Here is a 27,205-nt window from a genome sequence, read left to right on the forward strand (position 1 = left end):
AGTACGAAGGCAACCCAGAAAGGCGCTTTCATCTCCATTCAAGCTGCTACCAGAGCAGTTAATGCAAACACTTATCCTATCCCAACTGGATTACTTTATCTGCCTCCTTGCTGTCTTCCCTGCCTCCTATCTTTCCCCACTCTAGTCCACACTTCACTCTGCTGCCCAGATCATTTTTCTACAAAAACATTCAGGCCATGTCTCCTCACTCCTCAAAAACCTCCAGTGGTTGCCCATCCACCGCCTCGTCAAACAGAAACTCCTCACCATTGGCTTTCAAAGAGCTCAATCACCTTGCCCCCTCCTACCTCACCTCACTACTCTCCTTCTACAACCCAGCCTGCACACTTCACTCCTCTAATGCTAACCTTTTCACTTTGCCTTGATTTCGTTTACCTCGCCGCCGACCTTTCGCCCATGTCCTGCCTCTGGCTTGGAAGACCCTCCCTCCTCTTATCCGACAGACAATTACTCTCCCCTCCTTCAAAGCCTTATTGAAGGCACATCTCCTCCAAGAGGCCTTCCCTGATTAAGCCCTCTTTTCCTTTTCTTCCACTCCCTTCTGCATTACCGTGATTTGCTACCTTTATTCATCCCCCCTCCCAGCCCCATGACATTTATGTACATATCTGTAATTTATTTATATTAATGTCTGTCTACCCCTCTAGACTGTAAGCTCGTGGGCAGGGAATGTGTCTGTTATACTCTTCCAAGTGCTTACGAGTGCTCTGCCCAGTGCTCAATAAATATGATTGACCGAGTGGGAGTCGGGGAAGTGAGGGCTTAGTCAGGGGAGGCCTATTGGAGGAGATGTGATTTTAGTAAGCCTTTGAGGGTTGGGAGAGTGGAGGTCTGTTGGATATGAAGAGGCCAGAGGGAGATAGAAGAGACTGAGGTAAAGTGAGTAGGTTGGCATTAGAGGAGCAAAATGTGCAGAGTGGGTTGTAGTCGGAAATCAGGAAGGCAAGGTAGGGGCGGGGAAGGTGATTGAGTGTTTCAAAGCCAATGGTAAGAAATGTGTTTGATGTGGAGGTGGATAGACAATTACTGGAGGCTCTTGAGGAGTGGAAAAATGTGGCCTGAATGGTTTGGTAGATCTGGGCAGCAGAATGAGGTATGTACTAGAGTGGGGAGAGATAGGAGGCAGGGATGTCAGGGAGGAGGCCGACGCGATAGACAAGGTGGGTTAGAATAAATGTGTGGATCAGCATAGGAGCAGTTTGGATGGAGAGCGAAGAGCTTTTGAGAGAAGTTCATTAAGATCCTGAGGTTACTCTACAACAGTCCAAAATAAAATGACTGCTTCAGAATTGGAAAGACATTTTTAGATCCTTTCCCTATCACAGTTGGAGTAGAGTCAGGCTGTGTACTAGTTTCGGTCGGGTGCAACCTATATTTTGCAGCCTTATTCAAAGATCCAACAAGGGGCCCGGAAGCTAGTATCAGAATAAGACTTCCATCCTCTGGGAAACTCTTCCAACTCAACAGGCTGGATTATGTCACCAAATGTCCTTGAACTCCTCTGTGCTGATGACTGTGCTCTGGAAGCTCATCCACTGAGACATGCTGACGATTATGGGTTTCTCAGAATCTGTGAAGTGTTACTGATCACCAACTAGTCAGAAGATCCAGGTTGTGTGTCAGCCTGCCACTGGCAGACCCAACAATCTCTGAGGATCAGCATCAGCAGCGGAGAACAGAAGAGTGTCGTGGCATTCTTCTACCTGGGGTAGAACCACCATCTGGTGATTTAAAGACAGAAGAGGAGGTAGAAGGTGAAACAGAGAAGGTTAGTGTGTCCATTGGGAGACTGAATGATAGGGCGGGGTGTCGATCAAGGACATCAGCTCTCTGGGGGTGACAGGGTGGGAAGTAGGAGCCATCTTCCTAGGGGAACTGGTGCAGAAGTGATGCACCAGTGCACCAAAAGTGCACTGTCATTTGTATCTTTTTGTCATTTGTATCTAACCACTTAGCAATTGTAAGTGTGGCGATTTGTAGCCACTTTTTTCCTCCCAATAGACTCAGTTCCTAGAGGTAAGGGATCTAGTCTCTTCTATTAATAATTATAGAGTGTTTGTTAAGTGCTTACTGTGCACCAAGCACTGTTCTAAGCTCTGGGATAAGCACAAGAAAATCAGGTTGGACACAGTCCCTGTCCCATATGGGGCTTAGAGCCCAGGTAAGAGGGAGAAGGATTTAATCCCCATTTTACAGCTCAGGGGACGGGCACCGAGAAGGTAAGTGACTGGCCCAAGTCACATAGCAGGCGAGTGGCAGAGCTGGGATTAGAACCCAGGTTCTGTGACTCCCAGGCCAGGGCTCTTTCCGCTGGGCCACGCTGCTTCTGTTTCTTCTTGTGTGTTTGGCACGCTCATCCTCAAATGATGTCGATGAAGATAACAATATTCCCTTCTGCTACCCCCCAGGTTCTGGCAGTGGCTGTCTGGGGCCCTGGTGTGATGCTTTTCTATTTCTCTCTTCTCTTCTCTCCCCCCAGGCTCTGGGGTAGGGAGGAGGGCTTCTACCCTGAAAAGACCCATCCCCTCAAGTTCTCTCCTATTCTCAAGTTGAAAAGTTAATAATAATAATGTTGGTATTTGTTAAGCGCTTACTATGTGCTGAACACTGTTCTAAGCACTGGGAGAGATACAGGGTAATCAGGTTGTCCCACGTGAGGCTCACAGTTAATCCCCATTTTACAGATGAGGGAACTGAGGCACAGAGAAGTCAAGTGACTTGCCCACAGTCACACAGCTGACAAGTGGCAGAGCAGGGATTCGAACTCATGACCTATGACTCCCAAGCCCGTTGGTGTTGGCTTTGTTGGTGTCACTGTGACATTATGTGGCATTATATTTCAGATCAAAGTGAAGGTGTTCAGGGCAACTTTCCTTCTGGTTGTGATAACTGGACTGATCACTGACACCTCAGTTGACTTCTGGCGTGATTCCACCAAGGCCACCTACTTACAATACTTAATACCAATTGGCAAGAAAGGATCACAATCAGTGAGCTATAATAATAATTGTGGTATTTGTTAAGTGCTTACTATGCACCAAACACTGTTCTAAGCACTGGGGTTGATACAAGGTAATCAGGTTGAACACAGTCCCTGTCCCACATGGGGCTCACAGTCTTAACCCCCATTTTGTAGATGAGGTAACTGAGGCACAGAGAAGTTAAGTGGCTAGCCCAAGGTCACACAGCAGACAAGTGGCAGAGCTGGTGGAGTGGCAGAGCCAGGATTAGAGCCCATGACCTTCTGACTTCCAGGCCTGTGCTCTATCCACTACACCTAGGGCTCATAGTCTCAATCCCCATTTTACAGATGTGGTAACTGAGGCACAGAGAAGTGATGTGATTTACCTAAGGTCACACAGAAGAGCTGGGATTAGAACCCAGGACCTCTGACTCCCAGGCCTGTGCTCCATCCACTAGGCCCTGCTGCTTAGTATAGAGGCAGACCGCCAGTATCCAAGCAGTGTTTGTTACATCACAGTTTTGCTGGGCGGGATGTGGGAGGAGAATGGATGATGGAAGAATATACCCAAGTGTCGGCTCTGTGCTGTGCTGTGCTTGAAATAGGATAATTGTAGAAAGGGAGGACAAGACACCTCATGACTAAAACAAAATCTCAGACAATATAGCATAGTGTTAATGTCTGTCCCCTCCGTAGACTGTAAACTCCTTTTATTTTTTTTTAATTGGTATTTGTTAAGCGCTTACTATGTGCCAGGCACTGTACTAAGCACTGGAATAGATACAAGATCAAAATGTTGGATACAGTCCATGTTTCCAGATGGGGCTCACAGTCTTAATCCCCATTTTACAGATGAGGTAGCTGAGGCCCAGACAAGCTGTGACTTGCCCAAGGTCACACAGCGGACAAGTGGCAGAATTGGGATTAGAACCCTGGTCCTTTTGACTCCCAGGCCAGTGCACTTTCCACTGGACCACACTGCTTCTCTCTGTGGGCTGGGAAAGGGTCTACCAACTCTGTTGTACTTTCTCAAGTGGTTAATACAGTGCCCTGCACACAGTAAGTGCTCAATAAATACCACTGATTGATTGATTGGACATTTGGGAGATAGGAGCAGGTTGTTGGGCGGCAGTCAGAAATGGGCTGATGCTCTCTGAACAGCCGGTAAAAAAAAATCTCCCCATCAGGAGCATCAGCTTTAAACCTGGAGGACGGATAGACCTAGATAAGCTGTCTGACTTATGGAAAAAAACAGGTTATTTTGAGTTATGTGACTCAAATATGTGGATCTAAATGAGAAAATCTGAGCTGAGCCATGTAACTGCCATTTATGGCCGAGACCACATTTGGGCAAGTGCCTGTAAATATTGATCCGTATCTGGGGAGATCTCTTCTGCTCTGGTGATTTGGATGCTGGAATTTGCTCCTTTACTTAGCTTCCAGTTGACACGCGCAAAGGTTCCTCTGCAAAGGGAACCTCTAGTATGCGGGGAAGTGGTTCCATCCATCGATGGTATTTATTGAGTACTTACCGTGTGCACCACACTGTACTAAGCGCTTGGGAGAGTACAATATAACAATTGGTAGGCATGTTCTCTGCCCGTACAGAGCTTTATGTCTAAAGGAGTAGGCAGGATGCTACTCTCTTCTTTTCCTACATTTTTCTGCCCTCGAGTACCTCCGATTTTTTTGCCTCTGATCTTTTTTTGTTTTGTTTTTGAAGACATTTAAGCACTTACTGTGTGTCAAAGCATTGTTTTAAGCCCCGGGGGAGATACAAGATAGGTCCCACCTGGGGGTCACAGCCTAAGTAGGAGGGAGAACAGGTATCGAATCCCCATTTTGTAGGTGAGGAGAATGAGGCACAGAGAAGTGAAGTGACTTGCCCAGTGTCCCACAGCAGGCAAGTGGCAGAGCTGGGATTAGAGCCCAGATCCACTGGCTCCCAGGCCTGTGCTCTTTCCGCTAGCCCATGCTGCTTTCAAAATCTTGTCCCATCAGCCAGGCTCTGTAGATTATTTTTTTTTAATTTTATTCTCAGCATGGTCAGCACACCCTGGCACTCTTTCTGAATTGCTTTCTCTCTAATTTGTTTTTGTAATGATTCTTTTCAAATAGAAAACAATTGAATTGATCCTTTCCATTAGCAATGCCCTTTAATTCTTTTCCTATTTCTTTTTCTCCAAGCAGGGGATGTGGAGTGTGTATTACTATAACTCCATTTCAGTACTGTTTTCAGTCCTTTTCCCTCATTTCAGGTGATTCCCAGACATGCTATTTTTAGCAAAGAATTTTAACCTTCTGATGATTTTCCCTAGCTTTCTGAAAGTGGGCTAGGCACATGTAGGAGAAGTGGGTACCTGGGTGGAATAAGGAAGCGATTGTAGGTTAGAACAGAGGACCTGGATTTGGGGACTTTTCACACTTGCCTCAGGGAGTAGCGTGGCCTAGTGGAAAGCCCCAGCCTGAGAGTCAGAGGATCTGCATTCTAATCCCAGCTTTGCCACTTGTCTACTGGGTGACCTAGGGCCAGTCACTTCTCTGTACCTCGGTTATCTTATCTGTAAAATGGGGGTGAAGGCGGTGAGCCCCAGGTAGGACATGGATTGTGTCCAACCTGATTATCTTGTATTTACCCAGTGTTTAGTACAGCCCATGGCACATAGTAAGTGCCTAACAAAGGGCATTAAAAAAGGGGGGGGGGGGCTCTGGGTGACTGACTAGCTCTCACCGTGTAACCTGCTCTGCCAAACCAGGGCTGAGTTTTTGCACCGCACCCCCCCCAATCCAAGCTTATCCTACTCATTGCTGACCACCATCCCCTCAAACCATCTGTCACCAAGTCCCTCCATCCTCCCGACCCTATAAACATCTAGGTGCGGCCTCTGAAACCCCTGCTTGTCATGAGTAAGCACCCCTCATCTTTGGCAAAGAAGACTGAATGGTACCAGAGCAGGACATCCCTGAAATCTGGCTCACTCCAAATGAAAAGAATAATAATGATGATGGTATTGGTTAAGCGCTTACTATGTGCCAGTCACTGTTCTGAGCGCTGGGGGAGACACAGGGTTATCCAATTTCCCCAGGTTGGGCTCACAGTCTTAATCCCCGTTTTAAATGATGAGGCAACTAAGGTACAGAGAAGTTAAGTGACTTGCCCAAAGTCACACAGCTGACAAGTGGTGAAGCCGGGATTAGAACCCACGACCTCTGACTCCCAAGCCCGGGCTCTTTCCACTAAGCCATGCTGCTTCTCTAATAGTGATACTGTCACCTGATGCTCTCTCCTGAAGTGGTCTCCCCTTCCCCCCCTTCCCCCTAATTCATGGGGGAAGGTGAAAGACTTGTCCTACTCCTCGCACACCCCTGTCCCCCTCCACATTTCACCCTCTTTTCTATGGAGGAGGGATAGGTGCAAGTAATCAGGTGGGACACAGTCCCTGTCCCACATGGGTCTCACAGTCAAAATAGGAGGGAGGATAGGGATTGAATCCCTATTTTACAGTTGAGGAAACGAAGGAACAGAGAAATTAAGTGATTTGTCCAAGGTCACACAGCAGGCAAGTGGCAGAGCCAGGATTCGAACCCAGGTTTTACGACTCCAAGGCTGGTGCTCTTTCCGCTAGGCTACACCCCTTCCCATCCCCTTCACCCCACACCTCTTCTTTCACAGCTCCCATCATCCTCCTCTGCCACCCACTTCGACTACAAGGTGCCATCTGTCAACTCCCGCCCTTCTGGTCTCACTTTTGCCGGTCAGCGGAACTGAGGAAGCAGGTGGCTATGGGTCACTGGGAAAATCCACATGGTTGTTGAAGTCCCCAATGAGCAGTGCCTTCAGTTCTGCGTAACACAGGTTTCCGTTATGCACTTTTGCTAGAATGGCATTAGGGACCATTCATCAGAGAACATGGGCCTATTTGGCTACTGCGTGCTGCTGTGTCAGAAGAAAGAGCTTGTGTTTCTGTTCCTGTTCCCTCTCTCTCTATGACTGTTTCAGCATGGAAACAGGAGACACACGGGTTAGGAAGGACACAATCCCTTGTGGTAGAGAACTGTGTGTAGAGATGAGGAAAATGAGCAGAGATGGGCAAAATCCACATTCTGTATGGGGGCCACTTGCCTCTTTGACACTCGTTCCCACTTTCTTCTCCTCCCTTACTGCCGTGTTCAACTTTCTCATTCTCGGCTGGGTCCTTTCCCTCTGTCCTCAAACATGCTGATGTATCCCGTATGCTAAAAACACATTCTCTGGATCCCATTTCCTCCTCCTCCTCCTCCTTCTTCTTCTATTTAATAATAATAGTATTTGTTAAGCATTTACTATCTGTCAAGCACTATTCTAAGTGCTGGGGTAGATCCAAGTTCATCATGTCAGATACAATCCCTGTCCCACATGGGGCTCACAGTCTAAGTCCCTGCTCCCGTTCCTGTCCAAATTCTTTGAATTGGTTTCTAGACCCTAAACTCACTGTGGGCAGGGACTGTGTTAACCAGCTCTGTTGTATTATACTCTCCCAAGTGCTTAATTCAGTGCTCTGCACACAGTGAGAGCTCAATAAATGCCATCGATGATGATGCACCCGCTGTTTTCACTTGACCCTCTACACTTAGGATCATTCTTTCATTCCACTGAGACTCCACCAATGACCGTTTCCCAGGCCAGTCTAGTGGAGTCTACACTTTCTTAACCTGGATGACCTTGGGCAAGTCACTTAACTTCTCCATGTCTCTCTAAAGTGGGGATTCAATATACCTGTTCCCTCTCCCTCCATGACTGTGAATCTCATCAGGGACTGTGACTGATCTGATTGCACAGTATATTCCCAGTGCTTAGCACAGTGCTCGGCAAATAGTAAGTACTTAAGCCCCCTGGTTATTATCAGTAATTCTCCTTAACCTCTAAGCCACCTAGATAATTTGGATTTTTTTTTAAATGGCATTTAATTGTTTACTCTGTGTCTGTATTATGCTCGGGGTAGACACAAGCTAATCAGGTTGGACACAGTCCATGTCCCATGTGGGGCTCACAACGCTAATCCCCATTTTACCTCTGCCTCTGGCCTGGAAAGCCCTCTCTCCTCATATCGACAGACAATTCCTCTCCCCGCCCCCGCCCCGTTCAAAGCCTTATTGAAGGCACATCTCCTCCAAGAGGCCTTTCATTCATTCAATAGTATTTATTGAGCGCTTACTATGTGCAGAGCACTGTACTAAGCGCTTGGAATGTACAAGTCGGCAACAGATAGAGACAGTCCCTGCCCTTTGACGGGCTTACAGTCTAATCGGGGGAGACAGGCAGACAAGAACAATGGCAATAAATAGAGTCAAGGGGAAGAACATCTCATAAAAACAATGGCAACTAAATAGAATCAGGGTGATGAACATCTCATTAAACAAAATAAACAAAATAAATAGGGTGATAAAGATATATACAGTTGAGCAGACGAGTACGGTGCTGAGGGGGTGGGACGGGAGAGGGGGAGGAGGGGAGGGAAAGGGGGGAGAAGAGGGTTTAGCTGCGGAGAGGTGAAGGCAGGGTAGAGGGAGCAGAGGGAAAAAGGGAGGAGCTCAGTCTGGGAAGCCCCCTTGGAGGAGGTGAGTTTTAAGTAGGGATTTGAAGAGGGGAAGAGAATTAGATTGTCTGAGGTGAGGAGGGAGGGCATTCCAGGACCGCAGGAGGACGTGGCCCAGGGGTCGACGGCGGGATAGGCGAGACCGAGGGACGGTGACTTTCCCGACTAAGCCCTCCTTTTCTCTTCTCCCACTCCCTTCTGCATCACCCTGACTTGCTCCCTTTATTCATTCCCCCCTCCCAGCCCCACAACACTTATGTGCATATCTGTCATTTATTTATATTAATGCCTGTCTCCCCCTCTAGACTGTAAGATTGTTGTGGGCAGGGAATGTGTCTGTTGTTGTATTATACTTTCCCAAGCGCTTAAGTATAGTGCTTCACACACAGGTCAGACAGCAGAAAAGTGGCAGAGCTGGGATTAGAACCCAGGTCCCCTGATTCCCAGGCCCATGCTCTTTCCACTAAGCCATGTGGCTTCTTGGTTGCTCCTTTCTTCTGGAAAGGCTATCCAACCTTGGTTTCATTGACACCGCTCTCCCATGTTCTCTTCTTACGTCTCTGGCCACCTCTTCGGTCTCATTAGCTGGTGATTCTTTTACTTCTCCTCCCCAACCATGGGCATTGCTGGGTCCCTTTCTCTTCTCTCTCTCTAGATTCATTTGCTCAGGGATCTCCTCTGCTCCACCAGCTTCAACGGCCACATCTATACCGACATCTGCCAAATCTACCTCGCTTGCCCCAGCCTCTCACCTCCTCTGAAATCTTGCATTTCCTCTTGTCTCCAGAATATCATCACACGGAGGACTTACAGACACCTTGATCTCAATATGAATAAAAAAAAATTCAACCCATCTTTCCTCCCAACTTCTCATCACAGTTGACAACACCACTACTCTTCCTGTGCAAGAAGCCCTCAACCTAGATGTCATCTTGACTCCTCACTCTTTCAATCAATGGTACTTCAGCCCGTATTCAGTCTGTTGCTATATTGGCTGATTTTTTTTTTTCATTTCCCTCACCACAAAATTTCCTCCATCTGCCACTTCCTCTCCACCCACGTATCCATCACTCTGGTAGAGCTCTACCCCTATCTCTATTAGGCTACAGAAAACAACCCTCGTACTTATGACACCATTGAATTTCTGAGAAGTGCATCAAGTTGAAATGTAGGTTATAAGCAATTTTACCTTAGGAACACTCTAAGCTCGTGGTAGGCAGGGAACGCGTCTACCATCTCTGTTATTTTGGACTCTCCCAAGTGCTTCGTACAGCGCTCCGTGCCAAGTAAGGGCTCAGTATATACAACTGATTAAGGGATTGGCTCCTGAACTAAGGCTGGGTACCCTATTTTTATCAAAATTACCCAAGGTCCTGTACTCAATGATAAATGATGAGTATAGCTATATTAATGTACTTTATACTGTAAATAGTAATCATGTTGAAAATACCGCCCAGTACTGCACTGCATATGTAAATATTTTCCCGTCTGTCTTCCCACCTTTTGAGTGCAGGCAAGGTTTCACTTCTTTCTGTTGTACCTTCCGAAGCATTTAATACGATTAGACTTTAAGCCCGTCAATGGGCAGGGATTGTCTCTATCTGTTGCTGAATTGTACATTCCAAGCGCTTAATACAGTGCTCTGCACATAGTAAGTGCTCAATAAGTACTATTGAATGAATGAATGAATAATACAGTAAATTGCACCCAGTGGGTATGCATACCTTATACCTTCAATTGATCAAAAATACACTGAGAAATTTTAATTACTTAAAGAAATAAAAATGGGCTCAAGTTTGGCCGTAACAAGGTCAGATGCCCAGGGAGTTCTGTGGTGATTCGGAGGGACTTTAGGTGTGAGTTTTTTGGACTGTTGACTTTTCTGGAGTCTTGTCTGCATCTGGCAGTTTCTGCCACTGGCACCTGTCCTCTCTGTGCCCAGCAGCGGGGAAGGAAGTGGGTACGACGCATTGATGCTTGCTGCCAGTGACCCCCCGTGGGGCTGGGCTGGAGGGGAGTGAAGGAGGGGGCTGTGCACCAATCCTCACTGCGGCGGCAGCTGCTGCTACCGATCCTGACATCACCAGCGGTGGTAGGGGAGGAGGAGAAAGAGGAAACTACAGTAGAATCCCCAGAGCTGCGCTTCGAGGGCTCCTGTCCCTAGCAACCACAGCCGGAGCCCCCGGCTTAGCAGCTGCAGGAGGATGAGTCTGAGGTGAGGGAGGAAGAACAGGAGGGCAGCGAGGAGGGGTGGGCGAGGTTAGGCGATAACTTACTGGCCTCGCATTGTATCATCCGACTCGATGTCGAAAACTTGAAAGGGCGTAAATTCAAAGAGGTTGGAGACGCTCTTCCCACTAGGCCACACCGCTTTTCAATTTGAAGGGGGAGGGAGTTCCAGGCGGGAAAAAGGGTGTGAACCATTAAAGAACGTGAGTCTGAGAGTCAGGGGACCCGGGTTCTAGTCCTGGCTCCGCATCTTGCCTGTTTTGGGGCCTTGGGAAAGTCACTTCATTTCTCTGGGCCTCAGCTTCCATATCTGCCAAATGGGGCATCTGTATCTCATCTCCCTCCCTCCCCCTAAATCTGTGAGCTCCGTGTGGGACTTGGACTGTGTCCTACCTGATTATCTGGTCTCTACCCCAGCGCTTAGCACAGTGGTTGGCGCCAAAGCACTCAACACGTGTCATTTTATCATCTTTATCTTTGCCGAGTGGGATACTGGCAAAGAATAGATGAGAACCAAATTTCTAACCAGTCACAGGAGGATGAACAGAAAGGGAAAGGGGAGGGGCAGGAGGGAAGGCCTAGTCTCATATTATGTGAATTAGCAGCAGACTGTTGGGAGACAAGAGCAGCAGGCCAGCCTGACAGGTAGCAATCAGGAGAAGGGTTATAAGAGGAGAGGCTTAAAAGATCGGGTCCCCAGAACAATAAGAGGCCCTCTAAACGGCAAATGCTTGTGAAGCAGCGTGGTCTAGTGGAAGGAGCACGGTCCTGGGATTCAGAGGACCTGAGCCTAATCCCAGCTCTGCCACTTGTCTACTGCGTGACCTTGAGTAAGTCACTTAACTTCTCTGTGCCTCGGTTACCTCATCTGAAAAAGGGAATTAAGACTGTAAGCTCCATGTGGGACATGGACTGTGTCTAACCTGAATAGCTTGTCTAACCTGAATAGCACCCCAGTGCCTGGCATGTAGTAAGCATTTAAATACCAATTTTTAAAAAGCTGTATTCATGTAACAAGTAACTGTCTCTCCAGAGGTGTGTATGGGTCATGATAGATGATCACGCTGGTGGCCATTCTTGGAGTGGACTGGTCCTCATAGAGCCCTAGGGCTTGCCTCCCCAGCGAGCATGCAGCTTGACAGAAGTCAGGCTCCGTGCCTCTCGTGATCCTTTTCTCCCTTTTGCTTTCCCCCCCCATGACCCTTTTCTCCCCTTTGCTTTCCCTCCTGATGCCTGGCCACTGTAAGCTCCTTGTGGGCGGGGAACATGCCTACCAACTGTGTTGTTTTATACTCTCCCAAGCACACACAGTAAGTGCTCAATAAAAACCATTGATTGATTGGCTGAGAAGATCTGAGACTCAGCTTTGGTAAGCTGATGGCCCAGGCCAGTGGAGGGTACAATACCCTTCCCTTCCCTGGACCCACCCACTGGCATGATAAATCGGGTTCCCATTGCACCAGGCTCCAGTGCTCCTGCTTTGGTTCTGTGCCCTCCCCTCCCAACCTCCCCAAGGGCTTTCACCCGAGAGATGGGTGAGAGTTCCTTCCCTAAAGCATGTGTAGTTAACTCAGCCGCTGCTTTTCCTTCCACAGAGATTTTGGAGTGATGCGCCATGCCCATACCGGGGCTTTGGCAGAGCACAGCAACATACTCAGGGTCTGAGCTACTAAAACAATCAGGCAAGCATCCAGTCGCCATCCCCTGGGGACACTGCATTTAGAGGCTCTAGAAGACGGAGGCAGGTGGTAAGACTAGCTGTTTAGCCGGAGTCAACAGGATTCCTGACAACGTTTAGCAACCAGCCGCGCGTGGCCAACTCCCCCTCCCCCGGCTAGGGCACTTTAACGTCTGGTCTGTTTTTGTCACCGACGGACAAGAATTTCTCCCAACTCCTGAACCCTTGGGTCACTGGCATCTCCTCTGCCAGATTGGCAGCAGAGCCCCCCTCCCCGCCCTCAGCAATTTTTTTTTTTTAAGCGCTGCTTATCGAAGCCTAGATGTTAGTTCAGTAATGGATGGAGCAAGTAATAGAGAAAGTAATAGAGTAATAAAAGTAATAGAGAAGCAGCATGGCTCAGCGGAAAGAGCGCGGGCTTTGGAGTCAGAGATCATGGGTTCAAATCCTGGCTCTGCCACTTGTCAGCTGTGTGACTTTGGGCAAGTCACTTAACTTCTCTGCGCCTCAGTTACCTCATCTGTAAAATGGGGATTAAGACAGTGAACCCCCCATGGGACAACCTGATTCCTTTGTGTCTACGCCAGCGCTTAGAACAGTGCTCTGCACATAGTAAGCACTTAACAAATGCCAACATTATTATTATTATTATTATTATTATTAAAGGATGGTGGGATTTGGTGGGAAGCAAAGAATTCCCAGGGGAAAGTTTCCTTTACATGTTTGAGGGAGGAGGAATGGGACTGGGAGGGAAGGAATCAGAAAGAGTGGGGGAGAAACCCCAGAGTCCCAGGGAGCCTGAGTCTCACTGAGGCAGCCAAGAGAAATGGATAAAGTATGTTGGGGCTAGCCACGATGGCTGTGGTTCTCCAGGGTGAATGCCCGGGGAAGGACCCGTGGGTAGAGAAGCAGGGTGGCTTAGTGGACTGAGCATGGGCCTGGGAATCAGAAGGTCCTGGGTTCTAATCCTGGCTCTGCCACATGTCTGCTGTGTGACCTTGGGCAAGTCAAGTAACTTCTCTGGGCCTCAGTTACCTCATCTGTAAAATGGGGATTAAGGACGTGAGCCCCCGGGACTGTGTCCAACCTGATTAACTTGTATCTACTCCAGTGCTTGGCACATAGTAAGTGCTTAATAAGTACCATAATAATAATAATTATTATTATTGTTATAGGATGCCCCCAGAGAAGCTGCTAAGGGAAGTAGAGCAGTGGTTTCAGGGGAACAATAACCCCTGGGAGCAAGTTAGAAAAGCTGAAGATTTCATTTGCACTGGTATTCACTACCATCCTTGATCATTTCTATACTGAAATGCTAAGTGCTGCCTTAGTTTCCGTATTGATCCTTGCACGACCAAGGAATATTACGGGTACTGTTTGAATCCTTTATATGCTGACAAGAGAGTCCCCATCTCATCTGTAAATTGCTGTGGACCCTAGTTACGTGCGTTCCCCAGGTCTCGCGATCAGCGTAATGATGCATGGAACACTTTACAGTAATCAACGGAACCTAGATCATGTCAGGGTCATTGCGGTCCCCTCCTGGGTCTATGTCAACATGGACACGGCTGTCAAGTCGCGGTTCCCAGTCATAGGAACTGAATGGGAGGGAGGCTGAGGGTCGAAAAATGAAAATACCAGATTGAAAGGCACCTAATGTCATGTGAGTATTGCACATGGCAGACCAGATGAAAGCCGTGCCGTCTCGAATAAAACTAGAGCAGTGTCGTCGTCCCCGCTAAAAAAACAAACAAACAAAACTGGAACCCTGGAGATTGGGGGAAGAGAGTGGAAAATCCTGCTGCTCCAGAAACCCCCACCTTGCCCTCTTTTGACACAGGTTCGATGCCAGGCACAGACATTAGGTGTCAGTACAGGGTAAAACTGGGTTGCTGAAAACTAGAGATGGAATCCCATCCCCTAGAAGAGTGCAGGAACGAAATTCCACATCTAGGAATTAGTTTTGGTGACGGCAGTTTTCACTGGGCCCCCGCCCACTCTCTCATCCCTGCCAGCCATGTCCCCAAGTCACCCCACCCGAGCGGCGAATGCTGGTCTCACGGCACTCCGGTACGGCGGCACTAGGCTGCGGTCCTTTTGGCCGAAGGTGGGTCCTATGTAGAAAAATTATACGTGCCACAAACGGGCTGGAAAGAACAACACATACCAAGCTTCCCACAGAAGTTTCACCTGCAAAGGTCATTTACGGCCAAAGGGACCGCAGCCTAGCGCCAACGCTGTACCGAAGGACCGCAGCACAGTGCCGGTGCTGTGCCGAGGCACCATCTGTCAATCAGCCGTATTTAACGAGAGCTCACTTTGTGCAGAACACTGTGCGGAGCACTTGGGAGAGTACAACAGAATTAGGGATACATTCCCTGCCCATAACAAGCTTACAGTCATGATCCAGAACCCAGAATGGTCATTCATTCATTCAATAGTATTTATTGAGTGCTTACTATGTGCAGAGTATTGTACTAAGCGCTTGGAATGTACAATTCAGCAACAGATAGAGACAATCCCTGCCCAATGACAGGCTCACAGTCTAATGGGGGAGCGGCTCATAGTCTAATCGGGACTGTGTCTTCATCACCACTGGTTTTGACTGGCCTTCATCACCATTGATTTCTACCTATTTTCAGAATTCTGTCTGAGCCTGTCCACTTTGTGAAACACTGTAGGTGGTTTTTAGGTCACTGATGTCAGTGCCAGCAGGCATTCTCTTACGACTAGAAGGTATTTGAGCTCGTTGGGGGCAGGGAATGTATCTACCAACTCTGTTATATTGTACTCTCCCAAGCACTTAGTACTGCTCTGCACACAGTGAGCGCTCAACAGATACGATGGATTGATTGTGCCCCAAACACACATGTATACCACCACAGTGAAGTATGGGTTGTTCTGTGGGAGAAATTCTAGGATGCATACACACACAACAGTCTTTAAAGTGAATAGAGATTGGAAAGCAGATTTCAAAGACAGTGAGGAAAAGAGAATTTCTTTAAGCGTTGGTCATTAAGGCCAGTTTTTCCAAAGCAATACTTATGCAAAAGGGAAGACTTGAAGTTTAATTCTGGACTTCAATGCAGGGAGAGTACAGAGTAGTCAAAATGGGTTAGCCCGGGCCACTCTGAAGGAAACAACTGTAGTCCCAGAGTTTCAGCACAGCAGAAGGTGGGGTGGGACCTTCAGGCAAGCTGTGGGCAAGGCCTCAGAGATATTCATTCATTCATTCAATCGTACTTATTGAGCACTTACTGTGTGCAGAGCACTGCACTAAGTGCTTGGAAAGTACAATTCAGCAACAAATAGAGACAATCCCTGCCCAACAGTGGGCTCACAGTCTAGAAGGGGGGAGGCAGACATAAAAACAAAGAAACAGGCATCAATAGCATCAATATAAAATAGAATTATAGATATGTGCACATCATTGATAAAATAAATAGAAAAATAAATATATACAAGTGTTGTAGGGCAGGGAAGGGGGTAGAACAGAGGGAGCGAGTCGGGGCAATGTGGAGGAGCAGGGGAACAGGGGGCTTAGTCTGGGAAGGCCTCCTGGAGGAGGTGAGCTTTCAGTAGGGCTTTGAAGGGGGGACATGTACCAGTTTGGCAGATTTGAGAACGGAGGGTATTGCAGGTCAGAGGTAGGACGTGGGCCAGGGGTCGACGGCGGGACAGGAGAGAACGAGGCACAGTGAGAAGGTTAGCACCAGAGGAGCGGAGTGTGTGGGCTGGGCTGTAGAAGGAGAGAAGGGAGGTGAGGTAGGAGGGAGCAAGATGAAGGAGAGCTTTGAAGCCAATAGTGAGGAGTTTTTGCTTCATATGGAGGTTGATAGGCAACCACTGGAGAGTTTTGAGGAGCGGGTGACATGCCCAGAACATTTCCGTGGAAAGATAATCTGGGCAGCAGAGTAAAGTATAGACTGAAGTAGGGAGAAACAGGAGGTTGGGAGATCAGAAAGGATGCTGACGCAGTAATCCAGTCGGGATAGGATGAGCGATTGTACTAACAAGGTAGCGGTTTGGATGGAGAAGAAAGAGCGGATCTTGGCGATGTGGTGAAGGTGAGACTGGCAGGTTTTGGTGACGGATTGGATGTGTGGGGTGAATGAGAGAGCGGAGTCAAGAATGACTTGTGGGACAAGAAGGATGTCAGCACCAGCAGGCATCCCCTTATGACTAGAAGGCTTCTGGGACAGGAAGGATGGGACAGTGATGGGAAAGTCAAGGATATGGGGCGAGTAGGCATGCAAGGCAGGGTTCTCTCCTTTCCCACAAGCATCCTTGGGGGACAAGAGGTGGGCCACTCAGAGCTATAGCTGTGGCTGCTCAAAAGAACTTGGGGAATCAAGGGGTCCTGAGTCGGCCGGGGGCTGTGCTCTCGGACAGTCACTGCAGACGTCATGCGGCACCAATCACGGATCCCAAACCGACTCAGGGAGACCATTCGGAACCCAGAAATGACGGATCAGAGATGTTTGATCTGTTGGATACAGGACAGCGACAGCTCTGCGTGACATGGTTAGGAGGAGGATGGACACTATGTTATTATGGGACTTTGAGAAGCAGGGCGGCCTAGTGGATAGATCACGGGCCTGAGAGTTGAGAGGACCTGGATTCTAATCCCAGCTCCTTCACTTGTCTGTTGTGTGACCATGGGCAAGTCACTTCACTTCTCTGGTCCTCAGTTACCTCATCTGTAAAATGGGGATTGAGACTGCGAGCCCCACATCAGACAGGGACTGTGTCCAACCCAATTTGCTCGTATCCATCCCAGTGCTCAGTACAGTGCCTGGCACATAGTAAGTGCTTAACAAATACCTCAGTTATTATTACGGTGCCTGGCACATAATAAGCGTTTAACAAATACCATTTTAATTTTTTTTTTAAAAAAGGAATGTTGATTTGTCATAGGTCTTCCATTGGGTCACTCCTCTAGACTGTAAATTCGTTGTGGGCAGGGAATATTGTTGTATTGTACTCTCCTGAACTTTTAGTACAGTGCTCTGTGCATAGTAAATGCTAAATAAATATAATTGATTGATTCTCGGTCAGAGTAACCAAAACTCCACCCTATGTACATGGCTGTTTCATTTGGGACAGTGACCTACTCTAGCTTCTTCTTGGGTTTGGATGTTGCAAACAGCTCATTCTCTAAAAAGAAGTGGGTGGGAAGTGAGGGTGGGGAGGAGGAAATGTACTGGTCTCTCACTTCCAGTTTCGTTCCCTTCCATTCGGACACTCGTCTGTCCCGTGGGTTTTCCCGAAGTGCCTGGCAGGAGCTGTGCTTTGGCTTAGAGGCCAGGAGCTCCATATTTTTCCTTATCTGGACAATTGGATCAAGAGGTCCCTGAGTCGTCAGTTCTACAGGACAGGGAGTGCATTCATGGCTCCGTTCCAACAGTTGGGCTTCAAATAGGAACTAGACTGGACTTGGGGACTTTTCCTCTCAATCATGGATTCTACCAAGTTCTAGTCCTGACACCCAGGCAGTGACCAGATTTTTGCCAAAGAACAGGATTCTGGGCATCCTGATGTGTGTATGGAGGCCTACAAACTCAAAATTGAGCACTGCTGAGAGCAATCCTCCTCCTTTCGGGTCTCTCATGGCAGCTGTTATCAGTGTCCTAGCCCCAACTCCCTTTCTCATCGATTTATTTAATGAGCACTTACTCCGTGCAGTGCACTGTACTAAACGCTTGGGAGAGTACAATAGAGGGAGTGGATGTTATCCCCACCCTCCAGGAGTTTACAGTCTAATAGGGGAAACTGACATTCATTCATTCGTATTTATTGAGCACTTACTGTGTGCAGAGTACTTTACTGAGCGCTTGGGAGAGTACAATTCGGCAACAAATAAAAACAATCCCTACCCAATAATGGGCTCACAGTCTAGAAGGGTGAGACACTAAAATAGAATACAGATAGGAGGAAGTAATAGAGTGTGTAAGATACATACTCTTAACCTCCTTAGCACTTCTGAACGTAAACGTCTAGGAAACTCTAGGGAGAAGGGTCCCATCTCCCTAAAAAGTCATGGGAGGGGAGGCAGCCCCTCAAGCTTCATGAGGATGAGTCCAGTGGTCTTTGGGAGTGACTCCCAGGATGGTGATCTGGCGTGTCTATACCTGTCAGAGAACTCCGTTTATGGTAAGTAATGCTTGCTTATGTCAAATGGATCCTCAGGCAGTTTGGTCTCTTCAGCCACACCCACATGTGTGAATAAAACTTTACTGCCAGTAGCATAGTTTCTAAAAGCATAGGATTGTACATAGCCACAGCAACTGCATTATCTATAACATTTTTTGGTGCTTGCTGATGTAAAGTCTCTTCCCTTAAGCAAAGAATTAATGTGGGAGGGGAAAGGAGTAGAGGGGGAGGTTGGGCAGAGTGTGTGTAATGGCTGATGTCTGTCTCCCTGCCCACCTAGACTGTAAACCTCTTGTGGGCAGGGAATGTCACTGTTTATTGTTGTATTGTACCTTCCCAAGTGCTTAGTATAGTACCCTCATTGTGGGCAGGAATGTGTCTGCTATCCTGCACTCTCCCAAGGGCTTAGTACAGTGCTTTGCCCACAGTAATCACTGAATAAATACAGTTGAATGAATGAATGCTCTGCACACAGTAAGCGCTCACTAAATAATAATGTTAATGTTGGTATTTGTTAAGTGCTTACTAGGTGCCAAGCACTGTTCTAAGCACTGGGGGAGATACAGGGTAATCAGGTTGTCCCACGTGGGGCTCACACACTTTTAATCCCCATTTTACAGATGAGGGAACTGAGGCATAGAGAAGTGAAGTGACTTGCCCACAGTCACACAGCTGACAAGTGGCAGAACCGGGAGTCAAACTCATGACCTCTGACTCCGAAGCCCAGGCTCTTTCCACTGAGCCACGCTGCTTCTCCTAAATACAATTGAATGAATGAATGAGTACTGAAATCTAAATTTATTCAGGGACTAATTACCTATTTAGTGGATTATTTAGTTCTCTTATTTCCCCCCGCCCCTGCTTCTCTCTGGTTTCCTGCATTTTGGCCTTTCACTGCTCATTAGCATCTGCACCAGATAATGGACAGGGAAGAGATATTAAACAAAACAAAACCCTCAAACGAATTCATTTTTGTTAGCTCTAGTTAAAGGTGGATTCACAAGAGAAGATTGTATAGCTCAGGTCAAATGATTGTGATTTTCCATTATCCATGCTAATTTGCTACAGTGCAACCAGGTAGGGAGACCAGGAAGGGACAGGTGCACACAATAAGCACTTAATAGATGTTATTATTACTATGAAAGAAGGAGAATTTGCTTTGAACAGTATTCTTCTCCATTCTGTTTGCTGAATAATAATTATGGTATTAAGCAATTACTGTGTGTCAAGTACTGGGATAGATACAAGATAGATTGGATATAATCCCCATCTCACATGGGGCGATCTAAAAAGAAGGGAGAACAGGTATCTTCTTCCCCCTTGACAAATGAGGATATAGAGGCACAGAGAGGTTAAGTGATTTATCCAAGGTCACACACCAGATTAGTGGCAGAGCTGGGATTAGAATTTGGTTCTCCCATCTCTTTCCTCTAAATTAGATGCCTCCCCATGATGAAATGTAAGGTTCTTGGAGCTTCTGTCCGGACACCGTATCTTTAGAGTTAGATTTCAGGCAGAGAAGCAGCATAGCCTAATGGAAATAGCATGGGCCTGGGGGTCAGAGGATCTGGGTTCTAATCCCAGCTCTGCCACATGTCTGTTTGTGATCGTGAGCAAGTCACTTCACTTCTCTGTGCCTCACTTACTTCATCTGTAAAATGGGGATTAAGATGGTGAGCCCGTATGGGGCATGAACAGTGTTCAACCTGATTATCTTGTGTCAACCCCAGCGCTTAGTACAGTGCCTGGCACATAGTAAGTGCTTAATGAATACCATTAAAAAAATGCCCTCTAGCCCTGCACAAAGAAATTTAGTGCTCAGACTGTAGAGTAAATGATCTCCCTTGCCCAGTCTGAGAACTAAATTACAGTTCTTAAAGCTGTGGGATGTCTACTTTTTTACGTGCTTTTCACAAGTGTAAGTACAAGTGATGAGTACAGAGAGTGATCAGCCGTGATTAAGGAAAGAGTCATCTGAGTCACTGTTGATCTTTTTTAATCATTGGTCTTGGGTGCAGCTGAATCGTGGGCGCCATCAGGAGGGTGACTGAAAAGAGAACTAAAGGTGTAGTTTAGCCACTGTATAAAACCATAGCTTGACTAGTGCCTTGGGGAATGGGGATTCATTCATTCATTCAGTAGTATTTATTGAGTGCTTACTATAATAATAATAATGTTGGTATTTGTTAAGCGCTTACTATGTGCTGAGCACTGTTCTAAGCGCTGGGGTAGACATAGGGGAATCAGGTTGTCCCACGTGGGGCTCACAGTCTTGATCCCCATTTTACAGATGAGGGAACTGAGGCACAGAGAAGTTAAGTGACTTGCCCACAGTCACACAGCCGACAAGTGGCAGAGCTGGGATTCGAACTCATGAGCCCTGACTCCAAAGCCCATGCTCTTTCCACTGAGCCACGCTGCTTACTATGTGCAGAACACTGTACTAAGCACTTGAAATGTACAATTCATGCAGGAGGTGGAGTTTTACTAAAACTCTGTAAAAGAGAGGCTCGTCTTATGTTGACTTGCCAGCAGGAGAGTCCTGTATCGAGTATGGTGAGGAGGTTAGCTTGGGCAGAACAGAAGCTGAACTGGGTTGTAACCAAAGAAAACAGCCAGTAAGCTGGTGGAGCCTTGAAACCTATGGACAAGAACTTTCCTTTTATGAGAGAAGGGGGTCCTACATGAGAGCCCCTATTAGTTTAGAACCATTGTCATGGTCTTTGCCAACCCCATTTGAAGGCGATACTAAATTTGGGTATTTTCCCAGGTACAGTTCTAAAGATCTGGAAGGGGAGACCAGGAGAAGCAGAATACTAATCTCAAACTGAGAAGCAGTGTGGCCTAGTGGAAAGAGCACGGACCCGGGAGTCATAGGACTTGGGTTCTAATCCCGGCTCTGCCACTTGTCGGCAGTGTGACCTTGGGCACGTTGCTTAACTTCTCTGTGCCTCAGTTATCTCATCTGCATAGTAAGTGCGTAACAAATGCCATTAAAAAAATACAAGGAAGGACTGACCAATAGTTTCACATTAAGCCCATGGAGTATTCTCTAATTACCTTGAAGGTTATTCTTTCTCTTAAAGGTGATTCATTCTGGGTCTGTCAGTATTTGGCTAGGGATTTTTTTTTTTGAATGGCATTTTATTAAGTGCTTACTATGTGCCAGGCACTGTACTAAGTGCTGGGGTAGATATAAGCCAATCAGGTTGGACTCCTTCCCTGTCCCACATGGCACTCCCACTCTTAATATCCATTTTATGGATGAAGTAACTGAGGCACAGAGAAGTGACTTGCCCAACGTCACCCAGCAGACAAGTGGTGGATCCGGGATTAGAACCCAGGTCCTTCTGACTCCCCAGGCCCGTGGTCTATCAACTATGCCATGCTGCTTCTCAATTGGCTTTAAAGAGGTGGACAAACTGCCTTTTTGGATGCTTGTCCCTCAAGAGATCCAAGCAGCTCATAGTTTGATTATTTATCAACTTGGAGACCTCTGGATGTCTTCTATGTTGAGGTAGACTTAATACATATGCCTGTGAACACAGGAATACTTTTTCCTTCTATTTTTAATTCCATAGTAAACGTCACTTCACTTTATGGATGTCCTAATCTCATCCCTCCTGGACATGATTTCCTCTCTGTTACCACTGAAGTCAGGCAAAAAAATTCATAATCTGCAGAGTAATGTATTTATTCTTTGTTACAGTTTTATTGCGTATTTCAATAAGGTGAAAGGCAAAAACCCCCCAGTACATTTGTGCCTTTGTAAAAAGCATCCACCATTTGCTCCAGACTCTGCTACGACCCCATTTAGTGTGATAAAATGAAGAATTAGAAGCCAGGACCATGTCAGAATCCCCAGCTAGACTGTTAGCTCCTCGAGGTCAGAGATCGTATCTTCTATCCCTCTGAGACTCTCCTAAGTGTTTAGTACAGTGCTCTGCACCCAGCCGGCACCCGATAAATGCTACTGATTGGGTAAATGATCATGTTTGTCTAGAGTCAAACATGCTAGCAGTTTTCCAAACTAAATCAAATTCTAAGTGAAATCATTTTAAACCCAATGTTGTCAAGCTCCCACTGGGAAGCGCTTAATGGACTTTCTATGAATGCTCTAGAATGTTGCTTACAGTCTTTTGGGGAATGGGGGAGAGACACACATAAATTACCAATAGGACTTGGAAAAGTATCACTAGGGAGTGGGGAGGGTGAAACTGGCAAAGGTGGGCAGGTGGGGTGTAAGGTGACAGCCTGGAATTTGAGGTGTCTGCTCAGTTGTCCAGAGAGACGACCTCAGGATTCAGATGAAACAAACGCAAATTTCGCAGGATGACGATCAATTCTGGACAGTTTTCCTAATATCTAACTCAGCACCCAATAAGTGCTCAATAAATACAATTGATTGATCCCTTCCGTTGCAATTTAAGGCTATTTCGCTGTGTTCTACCATCAGTGGAAATGGAGCACGTATTTTTGCATATGACATTTTGAGCAAAGCCACGCTGGTGGGGAGAGTTTTTGTGATTTGAATTATGCTTCACTGACCTACTGGAAAAATACTGCAGTTAAAGCACTGACTGTGGCTGTGAGTTTGTTTCAATCCTTTGGCCTGATACACGTGACTGCAGCTCCATCAGACATTCCAACGATTGGCCAAGACAAACTGTTTCCACCCATCCTTTGTTTCTTGTGTCTCTCGTCCTCTCTCCTGGAGGCCCCTGAACATGATTGGTTGATAATACTACTACTGTTAACAGTAATAATGGGGATATTTAAGTGCTTACTATATGCCAAGTACTTTACTAGGCTCTGAGGTAGAATTGGGTTAGATGATAATCGGGTTGGACCCAGTCCCTCTCCCTCTCCCGCTCACGGTTTGAAAGAGGAAAAACAGGTATTGACTTTCCGTGAGACGGATGAAGAAATCGAGGCCCAGAGAAGTTCAGTTCAGTGACTTACCCGAGGTCACGCAGGTCCTCTGATTCCCAGGCCCGGGCTCTTTCCGCTAGTCCATGCTACTTACCCCACCCTCACTTATAAAGTCTCCAGACTCAAACCCCCAAGTTATGTTAATAATTTTTGTGATGCAGAGCAGGGATGCCAACTTTTGATTTTGATCTTAAGGGTGGGATATTGCAGGGAAGGAAAAAAAGAAGGGGAGGAAGGGAAGGAAAAGTTACTCACTTTTCCTCCACTGCCACTTCTGGGTCCTTCCTGTGGGCAGCTCAAGAGATGGGGTGGAGGATGGCGCTCGGAGGCTACCGCATGGGCACGTCTGGCTTTAGAGCAGCACAGTTCCCTTTGTCCCTGCCCCCAACTCAAATTGTAAAGTTGGCATCATTACTTTCTACCACTGTCTGCACCACAGTGGGTCCAAAGTCTCCTACTGGGTCCCCGCTCCGGGCAGGGCTGAGATGGTAGAGGCAGTCAGGTCCCTCTTCCTCTGACCCCGGAGTGGAAGCTAAAGGAACTGCTTGTGCCCAGCCTCATCAAGGATCTGAGAACCCGTGGCAGGGCCCTCTTCCTCCTCTGCCCCTTGGCCCACCTGCTGGGCTAGGCCGGTGGCTGCTCTTGTGCCCAGATCAGTTGCCATGGCATGAGGGGAGCAAACCATCCCCTTTATTGCTTGGGGTACCACCCATTGTGGGTGGTCCAAGTTCAGCTGATGTCCTCTTGGTGCTGTTGCTACTATTTACTGATGATAGCAGTGGAGGGAAAGGATTGAAGGGAAGGCAAGAGGGATTCTCAGAACCATGGGCAGCCGGGAAGGAGGTGGCTCACTCGGGGTGACGGGAGGGGACAGAAGGAGCCCTGGCTCACCTTACAGCCTGGTGCAGTGGCCTGGAACAGTAGGTTCCCCACAGGTCCCTGGGCCAGGCTGGGCCCATGTTACCCAGCAGAGGGTAAGGAGTTGAGCCCCAATCTCCTTGGCCCCCATTTCTGGTCCCACTCTGTCTCCAAGGGGCAGTACGGGCTAGCTCCGACTACTCTTTCTGCCTAAAAACTGTAGGGAAGAAGCATGCCCATGGTGCCATGGCCGGGGGGCCACCATCCCATAAAGTGGAGGCCTGTGGTGCAATGGAGTCCAGAGAAAGCAGCGTTGCCTAGTGGATAGAGCACGGGCCTGGAAGTCAGAAGGACCAGGGTTCTAATTCTGGCTCTACCACTTGTCTCCTGTGAGACCTTGAGCAAGTCACTTCACTTCTCTGGGCCCCAGTTCCCTCATCTGTTAAATGGGGATTAAGACTGTGAGCCCCATGTGGGACATGGGCTGAGTCCAACCTGATCAGCTTGTATCTACCTCGACACTTAGTACAGGGTCCGGCACATAGTAAGCACTTAACAAATACCATTTTAAAGGAGACAGATAAGGGAAAGAGGCTGTCTTGGAGGTGGATACTTCACCATGGACTTCAGCTATGTAGCCGTGTGAATAAAACCCCCCCTCAAGATCTGACCAGTTGAACAGAAGTTAAGCCATATCGTTCTCATATCAATCAATTGTATTTATTGAGCGCTATTCTAAGCACTTGGGAGAGTACAGTACAACAGAATTAGCAGAAACAGTCCCTGCCCATAATGAGCTTACAGTCTAGAGGGGGAGATAGACATTAATATGAATAAGTAATTTATAATAAATAATTTAAAGATATGTACATAAATGCTGTGGGATTGAGGGGTGGGGCGAATATCCAATGTCCAAAGGTCACAGATCCAAGTGCATCCTGGATCCAAATACAGATCTTGTACATCTGGAAATGTGTGTGTGCGTATGTGCGCGCACACATGTATATGCGATCATACCCGACTGCTAGATCAGTTACTTTGAAAATGACTGTTAAATAGCTTCTTGTTTGAGCCCAACCAAATGGAGTGGGCTATTTATAAAGCAGATAAATGGCAGTGTGAGGCTCTGGAGGAAATCGTTTCCTCTAAATCCTCCTAGCTGCTTTCCTTTTTTTGTTAGTAAATAGTCTTCCACTGGGAAAGGGAGTGCAATGGCACCTTTCCTCAGAATGCAATAAAGACTCAACAGATTACTGCTCCTGCCATAAACTGAGGGAATGAGAATGCCATCGACAATTTCCAAAACCAATTCACTTGACAAAGCTCTGAATCACGGCCTGTCTTAGGGGAATGAATGCTCGAAAGTAGGACTACCTCATGGTAATGATGAAATCTCCCTTCAAGAATAAGCTCCTCCCTCTAGACTTTAAGCTCCTGGTGGGCAGGGAACGTGTCTACCACCTCTGGGTTTTTTTGTTTGCTGTTTCTAATGGTATGTGTTAAGCGTTTACTATGTGCCCGGCACTGTCCTATGTGCTGGGGTTGATACAGCCTAATAATTAATTGAACACAGTCCCTGTCCCACATGGGGTACTCAGTCTTAATCCCCAATTTACAGATGAGGCAACTGAGGCACTGAAAAGTGAAGCGACTTGCCCAAGGTCACACAGCAGACAAGTGGCAGAGTCGGGATTAAAATCCAGAGTCTTTTGACTCCCAGGCCTGGGCTCTATCCACTAGCCATGTTGCTTCTCTGTTGTATTGGACTCTCCCAAGTACTCAAAAAAATACCACTGATTGATTGAGAGCAGTGGATGAGCTTTGGTCCTGAGGCTTCAGGACTGAAAACTTGCGTAAAGGAATTGCTTGGAGTGCTATTGGTTTGGGCATCACCATTCACCCACTCTTAAAACTGCTGGTCATGTTCCCATTGAGTGCACATAAAGGCATTTTTCATGCAGGACCCATTTTTGGCCAAAATGACTACAATGGGGTACTATGCCTGAATGGAGGAGAATTCTAAATTATATATTATACATGTTTATATTTAAATTATATATTATAAATGGTTTATATCGATGTCCGTCTTCCCCTCCCGCCCAGACTGGAAGCTCGTTACAGGCAGGGAATGTGTCCACTAATTCTGTTGCATTGTACTTTCCCAAACACTTAGTACAGTGCTCTGCACAGTGTAAGCACTCAGTGAATACCATTGAGTGAGTGACATCATGATGTAGAAGGCGGTTGCTTTGGTAGTCCCTGTGGCCTTTGCTGTCCACTGGGACAAGCTATTACTGGCGCTTCTTGAAGGGCTGGTCCATCCCACAGAATGCTCTAGGGTGCTTCTTTGGGCAGAAATCTAGAAGCAGCACAGCCTAGTGGAAAGAGCACCGGCCTGGGAGTCAGAGGACCTGGATTCTAATCCCAGCTCTCCCATTTGTCTGCTGTGTGATCTTGGGTGAGAAACTGAATTTGCCTCTGCCTCAGTAAAATGGGGATTAAGTCTGTGAGCTGATTATCTTGTATCTACCCCAGTACCTGGCATGCAGTAAGCACTTTTAACAAATACAATTAAAAAAAAATCTCTACTCCTGATGGCAAAGCCCTAGCAGGCAGAACCAGACTAGGGGCCAGGTCTCCAGGTTCCCAGAGTTGTCTCTTTTCACTGAATAACAACAGCAGGGCTTACTACATGGTATAATGGAAAAATTACTCGGTTGGAAGTCGGACCTGGGTTCTGTTTCAAAATCTTTTAATGACCTGGTTGTTGAGCTACGTCTGCTTTCTTGTTTGTTA

The 27,205-nt window shown here is 47.1% G+C and overlaps 1 protein-coding gene across 4 annotated transcripts in view; it reads left to right on the forward strand.

Moving 5' to 3' along the window:
* The window catches only part of PIP5K1C (phosphatidylinositol-4-phosphate 5-kinase type 1 gamma), a 141,742-nt gene that overhangs the window by 71,796 nt on the left and 42,741 nt on the right, over positions 1 to 27,205 (forward strand). The window lies entirely within an intron of this gene.

This window comes from Ornithorhynchus anatinus, chromosome X2 (genome assembly GCF_004115215.2).
Source record: "Ornithorhynchus anatinus isolate Pmale09 chromosome X2, mOrnAna1.pri.v4, whole genome shotgun sequence".
In the NCBI taxonomy this organism is placed as follows: Eukaryota; Metazoa; Chordata; class Mammalia; order Monotremata; family Ornithorhynchidae; genus Ornithorhynchus; species Ornithorhynchus anatinus.